We start from the raw sequence: 7,216 nt of genomic DNA on the forward strand, positions 1-7,216 counted from the left end.
GGAAATGTATGTGCTAAAAACGTTTGTCAGGTGAGACAAATATAAACGGAACACCGCATTGATGTATGACTGGCTAAAAGCATCGAAAGGATTTTACTCCAACGAGCGAACAAGCGAGCTGAAAACTGATGAGGTGGGCCTTTAATTTGCATTTAACAAACCTTGCATTGAAACAAAAACTTTCTGCTAAAGTGCACGAATGTGTGTGTCTGAGCCTAAATCTATTTCTAGATACATATAGTCTGATATGCAACATCGAATACTAAACTAGCATATAGGTACCATGTATGTATGTACACGCATGTGTGTCACACTTGTATGGATATACGCAGATCCATCCATTAAATATGCTGCGAAAAATGTTGCATTATTGAGCAAAGCTTGTATGTTTATCTCTGAATATGTGAGCAAATGCTGAGGCTGGGTGGACGACTTGTGTGCATATTAAGGTCTCTGTAGCTTACTGCATAAGCTGAATTCTGCATGAAGCTGTATACATGTCATGTGCACATCTGTTTTAATTAGAGCGTTAAGTTATACCTCACCCGAAATATGTTCACAAAAAGAGTGCGGTGTTCTTGTTTTTGCTGAGTACGGCAAGAATTATGGCTGAATACAGCCATTCGCCAACCCACGAAAAAGCGGGTCATGCCGGTCAACAAAAAGACAATTTATCCGAACTGCCTTGAAACCCAAGGAATGATGATGTGAGCAAGGATGCTGGAAGACATGCACTGTCTACATGAATGCTCGAATACGTCACAACGAAACAATGAGTGAGGGCTGCAGAACAAACATTGCGTTGATGCGTAACCATTCATGCGTTAATTGCTACCGCCATATTTACCAGTTCATTATTACGCGATTTCCTTACGCTTCCTTACCTGTGCTCACACCAACTGACATCAAATACCCAGTCACTTGTCCTCAGCAGTATCCCACGACCCGCTCCTCCCGTCCTGCCACCCAGAGCACCAAACACCCCGTCACTGGTCCTCAGCAGTATCCCACCACCCGCTCCTCCCGTCCTGCCGCCGGAGCATCCCCGGCCGTCTGTCCTGACCGTTGTTCCTCTCGCCGGGGTCTGTCGGCCGGCGGGCCGTCGGAGATGGTATCGGATGGCGGGACGGGGTGGAGCCCGGCCCAGCCCACCCCACACCCCGCGGGGGAGGGGGCGCAGATCGGCCCGATAGCCGCCACTAATTGGCCTGCCAGGCGGCAGAGTCGCTTACCGACCGGGGGATGTGGCACTGAAGAGGAGCAGAATCGGGGGGACGGTGCACCGCTGTCCCCGAGGGAAAGGAGGTGGAGGTGTCAGGGATGAGCAGAGGCAGAGATTAGGGGATGAAAGAAATACGAGGCAGAAGTGAAACTACGGAGAAATACTTATATACGCAGACAAAAAAGCAATGACAATAATATACGGTGACTGAACTGTCCGATTGTCAAAAAGTAAAAGAAGGTGAAGAGGTCAAGGAAGAACAAAAGCAGGGATCAGGGGTTGGTGGAAAGACGAGGCGGAAGTGAAACTACGGAGAAATGTTCATCTATGCAGACAACAAGGCAATGACGGTAAAATAAACTGAATAAACTGTTTACCATTAGAAATAAATGGCATATTGCATAGAAAAGGTTGAAGATTGCATCATTCAAAACGTGCTCATTTAATAAGGAGCCACTCGATTTCTCTATCAACCCTAATCTGCTGACACAATGCCATATATATTTCAAGCATTACTACCAACATTTATCTTATCCACATTGCATCTCGTTTTTAAAAACGTGTCTCTGGCTTGTCCCCTCGATGACAATTTAGACCACGTTACGAGCTGTTTTCTGACCACACAGCTTACTCCGTGCCTCTCCATCTCACTGGCGGCCGCGGCGTGTCAGGGCCGATGGATGGGTGAAACACACTCGCTCCCCTTCCCCTCTCCAAGACCAGGCGGGTACGGATCGCTGATGTTCCTGCCAGCGAGCCTGGCCCCAGCCAGCCGCCGGCTCTGGGCATCGCCAATGTGACGGGAAGCGGTCACGGTCACAGGCCAAACCCAGCGCTGTCCCGGCGGCTTCAGGGAGGTATGGGGTATTAGTGGGGTATTTTTATTATTACTTTATTCGGGTACAAGTGGAGGCCAAGCGGTGATGGCATTTGATATCTAAAAATGTTCCGGAAATGCCATTGCGCAAACAGACTGTTGTTCAGTGAAAAAACAATGGCTCGGTCTTTCGTTAAGGTATGAAGTATTGCCTACAAAAGCAATCGTTGCGTTGTTTGATGCTTGCAAATTAGATCTCGACCCATTAAATGTGCCAATAACGCAGTTAAAAAAGATCGGGTATCTGTAAGTTTAGCACAATATTTCACAGCTAATAAGACAAGAGGCGGGGTTCACCGATTCATAACACACTCCGGACATAAGTGATTATGTGTTAAAAGCCCATCGCTCTAGGTGAGGAAGATGCCGTTGCAGCACGTCTGATTATGGAATGCTTATGAAGATTTACGCGGAGCGGTGAGGGCTTTGCTCCACCCAATTGCTGGTGGCACGAACAGTCTATGGCGCCATATCTAGCGTACTGAACAACTGACCTACGGAAGATGCGCTGAAACTCGTCGCCGTGTGGAGAGGGGGAAATGATGACAGCCGTAGGGGGAGGGGACATGATCAAAGCTGTGAAGTGAGAGAAGATGATGGCAGGAGCTCACATTGATCTTCCGACACCTTGTAATCCATGCGACCCATCTACAAACGGTCACCAGACGCCACCCGTGGACTGTCCATCCAGTCATCCGGGATCCCATGACCCGCTTGGCACACATAGGTGCCGGTGTCGGACCGTCACGCGACCTTTCACCACCGGGTGACGCGACACGGCCGGCCGGGGTGGCGGGGCCCACTGTCTGACGGTGAGCTGCTGGCACCGGCCGCTGTGACGGACACCGGCCGGCCAGAACAGGACCGTGACCTCGGCCTGACGGACGGCGGCCCGCCGTGTGCACGTCCACTGACCCCTGGTGACCTTTCGAGCTGCCAGATCGGGCCAGTGCGCCGTCCAGCTCGGTTGGAACGTGTCAGTGCTACGTCGACCGGACCCAGTATGGGGGCTCGTGTGCTCATCGTGTTGGCTTTGGCTGTAGTGGTGTGTCAAGCCGCTTCAACAAGGCGAGGTGCGTATATCTGGTGTAAGGGTCTGAAACTGAGCCACGCTTTGTACGGCCCTATTCTGACTGAAGTGAACCTGAGCTTGCAGTAGAAGGTTGGAATTCAGTGTCAGTGATTACACAACAGAACATGATGTGCTTCTGATGCTTTTCCAGGTAGTTTTAAGGATCTTGTATCATAACCCAATGACTTTGATAGGCCATCCGCTCCCATTCTGACGCACTAATGAATGTAACGCTGTCCATTAAGCTTACTGAAGCCGTGCAACAGACTGACGCCGTCCGGGGGGGGGGGGGGGGGCGGCGGCACCGGCATGGTGAGATTGGCACGCACAACAACATAGAACCTATGCCAGTAAAGGCCTTGACTGGCCGTCTAGTGCACCTTGTTTAGTCTTTTAGTCTAGTGCAAATACAAAAAATTGCTTACACACCAGCTTTGCACTTCACGTAAGATGGAGCGGTTGGTTGGTTTTATCCCACATACATTTGCTGATGGTTTTTCTCAGTAATTCCCGGTGTTTGTCTGGACGGTGAGAGGAAGACCGACGGTTGTAACCGGTGCTCCTGCTTGGGAGGCGCCTGGGCTTGCACCCTCAGAGCCTGCGTCGACCCCGCAGGTACAGGCCGGGGGGATAGTGCACCGCTCTGTATCAGATGTGACGTCAGGAGTACCCCATGATCAGTATGGTAATGATCAGCATGACTATGACAGTATGACTATTTCCTACTTTCCCATTATCGTCCTCTCCTGCTCTCGTACATTGCAACCGTTCATTTTGTCAATGTTTTTGTTCTCCTTCTAACGTGGCATACTTCTCGTGGTTACGACCTCGTTCCCATTCCCACACTTGCGTTTGCTTCCATGGTCCTTATATCTACACTGTGGTGTCGCAACTGGTAAAATGGGGGGCGTCTTCCCCTTCTTGCCTCTCCGGCGTGCCTTCCTTACCTCTCGGGACGGAAATGATCAGATGTGTGTCCCCATCCCGGTTGTCATCTAATGTTAATACAGACAACTCACTTCGCTACTGCCTTACAATACTGTTATACATCATCTAATCTTCACATCACTGTTTGTGACTGTTGACGGTCACATGTGTAGGCCCAAAAGCACATCAAAAAGTATTAGCCTGATTTCAGAACGCAGATCTAAAATCATATAAAATCATATAAAATCAATCAATAGGCAGGACAATTGTTGGTAAGTGAGCTTCATCTGCCTTTTGCTTTGTACATAATTATCGCTCATGTCCTAAAGCAGTTTGGAGTCTGCTTTCAGAAGCATAAAATGCTAGATTCTTCTTTCATGACACTGACAGGGTGTAGAATTACGCATTAAGTAGGGACCGACACAAAACAATTAATTTTTGGCTAATTTTTTGCTCTTTTTGTTTCAGGCTGATCAAAGAAAATGGCATGGCAACCAAGACCCACGTTCGTATGCATAATTTTTTACCTGATTGTATGCCTTGTATTATATCTGAGGGTATGTTTAATAAGTTAAGCCGTTCGTTCATTGTTTGCGCGACTGAATTTTTCCACTTTTAATTGGAAATGTATGTGCTAAAAACGTCTGTCAGGTGATACAACGAAATACCACACTGATGTATGACTGGCCAAAAACATCGAAAGGATTTTACTCCAACGAGCGACCAAGCAGGCAGAAAACTGATGAGGTGGGCCTTCAATTCGCATTTAACAAACCTTGTATTGAAACGAAAACTTTCTGCTGAAGTGCACCAATGTGTGTGTCTAGGCCTAAGTCTATTTCTAAATACATATAGTCTGATATGCGACATCGTTTACTAAAATAGAATATACGTAGCATGTATGTATGTGCACGCACGCGTATCGCACTTGTATGGATATACGCTGAACTGTCCATTAAATATGCTGCGGAATACGTTGCTTTATTCAGCAGACCTTGTTTGTTTATCTCTGAATATGTGAGCCAATGCTGAGGCTGGGTGAACGATTTGCGTGCATATGAAGGTCCCCGTACCTTATTGCATAAGGTGAACTCTGCATGAAGCTGTATACATGCCATTTGCACATCTGTTTTAATTAGAGCGTTAAGTTGTGCCTCACCCGAAATAAGTTCATAAAAAAGAGTGCGGTCTTCCTGTTTTTTGCTGAGCACGGCAAGAATTATGGCTGAATACAGCCATCCGCCAACCCACGAAAAAAGCGCGGCAAGTTTGTCAACAAAAAGGCAATTTATCCACGCTGCCTTGAAACCAAAATGAGTGATGATGTGAGCAGAGATGCTGGAAGACATGCACTGTCCACATTAATGTTTGAGTACGTCACAACGCATCAATGAGAGAGGGCTGCCAAACAAGCATTGCGTTGATGCGGAAGCATTGATGCGTTAATTACTACAGCCAATGTACCAGCTCATTAGTACGCGATTTCATTACGCCTCCTTACATGTGCTCAAACCAATTGACATCAAATACCCAGTCACTGGTCTTCAGCGGTACCCATCCACCCGCTCCTCCCGTCCTGCCGCCCTGAACATCAAACAACCCGTCATTTGTCCTCAGCGGCACCCATCTACCCGCTCCTCCCGCCCACACGCCAGGAGCATCACCCGTCCTGACCGTTGTTCCTCTCGCCGGGGTCTGTCGCCCGGCGGATCGTCGGAGATGGTATCGGATGGCGGGGCGGGGTGGAGTCCGGCCCGGCCCACCCCACACCCCGCGGCGGGGGCGACGATCGGCCCGCTAGTCACCACTAATTGGCCTGGCAGGCGGCAGAGTCGCTTACCGACCGGGGGATGTGGCACTGAAGAGGAGCAGAATCGGGGGGACGGTGCACCGCTGTCCCCGAGGGAAAGGAGGTGGAGGTGTCAGGGATGAGCAGAGGCAGAGATTAGGGGATGAAAGAAATACGAGGCAGAAGTGAAACTACGGAGAAATACTTATATACGCAGACAAAAAAGCAATGACAATAATATACGGTGACTGAACTGTCCGATTGTCAAAAAGTAAAAGAAGGTGAAGAGGTCAAGGAAGAACAAAAGCAGGGATCAGGGGTTGGTGGAAAGACGAGGCGGAAGTGAAACTACGGAGAAATGTTCATCTATGCAGACAACAAGGCAATGACGGTAAAATAAACTGAATAAACTGTTTACCATTAGAAATAAATGGCATATTGCATAGAAAAGGTTGAAGATTGCATCATTCAAAACGTGCTCATTTAATAAGGAGCCACTCGATTTCTCTATCAACCCTAATCTGCTGACACAATGCCATATATATTTCAAGCATTACTACCAACATTTGTCTTATCCACATTGCATCTCGTTTTTAGATACGTGTCTCTGGCTTGTCCCTTCGATGACAATTTAGAACACGTTACCGCAGGCATCGACGAGCAGTATTGTGAATAGCCCTAACACGCACTGCCTGGTATCTTGCGCCTTGGTGTCTGAGCTCCGTTTGTGTGTGCGGCTGCAATCCGTGCATTACGGTGTCTGGTCTTATAAAAAAACGCATGTTTATTCATTGCTTCTAAGGTTTTAGTGTCTCCGCAACTGCAGTCGCGTATAGGTATTTTACGACGGTAGTACACAAATAAACATGTCGGCCCTGCTAGCCACACCGCCCGCGTCCAATATGTAGCGTGGTTTTCTCCAGTCTTTACAGCCGCACAGGTCTGGTATCACCATTGGGTACTCAGCTCTCAGCCGTGGTATATTTACGGCTGCACGCCTGAAACTGTTGGCCTGCCGGGGACAGTGCAGCCGGTAAATACGGCATCCACAGCAGCAGGGTGGAGTCCGAGGGGCGTCGCACAATGCTGGCTGGCGAATAGGCCGGGGAGCTTATGCGCATTATAGAGATCGCTGGCGGTGATTGCATTCAGGCTGAGGCACGCACCGTCTGGTGCCATTAACGTGCCACACCGAAGCGAAGGGGCACCTTAACCCGGATCATTCATCCTGCTAACCACCAAAAGGTGGCATGCAACGCGAGCAAAGCAAAGTGACCTCCTCCAAAGCGCCAATCAAATATAACCTGGCCCGTAATTCGGTATCATCGG

At 48.8% G+C, this 7,216-nt stretch overlaps 1 long non-coding RNA gene across 1 annotated transcript in view; it reads left to right on the forward strand.

The window, feature by feature from the left end:
- The first annotated feature begins 3,048 nt into the window (after positions 1-3,048).
- The window catches only part of LOC119097432 (uncharacterized), a 30,607-nt gene continuing 26,439 nt past the window's right edge, over positions 3,049-7,216 (forward strand). The window contains exons 1-2 of the long non-coding RNA XR_005094151.1: positions 3,049-3,172; positions 3,676-3,786. This is a non-coding gene — a long non-coding RNA (uncharacterized LOC119097432). The remainder of the gene's footprint in view (positions 3,173-3,675; positions 3,787-7,216) is intronic.

The sequence above is a fragment of the Pollicipes pollicipes genome, unplaced genomic scaffold, assembly GCF_011947565.3.
Source record: "Pollicipes pollicipes isolate AB1234 unplaced genomic scaffold, Ppol_2.1 Scaffold_4295;HRSCAF=5057_pilon_pilon_pilon, whole genome shotgun sequence".
Taxonomy (NCBI): Eukaryota; Metazoa; Arthropoda; class Thecostraca; order Pollicipedomorpha; family Pollicipedidae; genus Pollicipes; species Pollicipes pollicipes.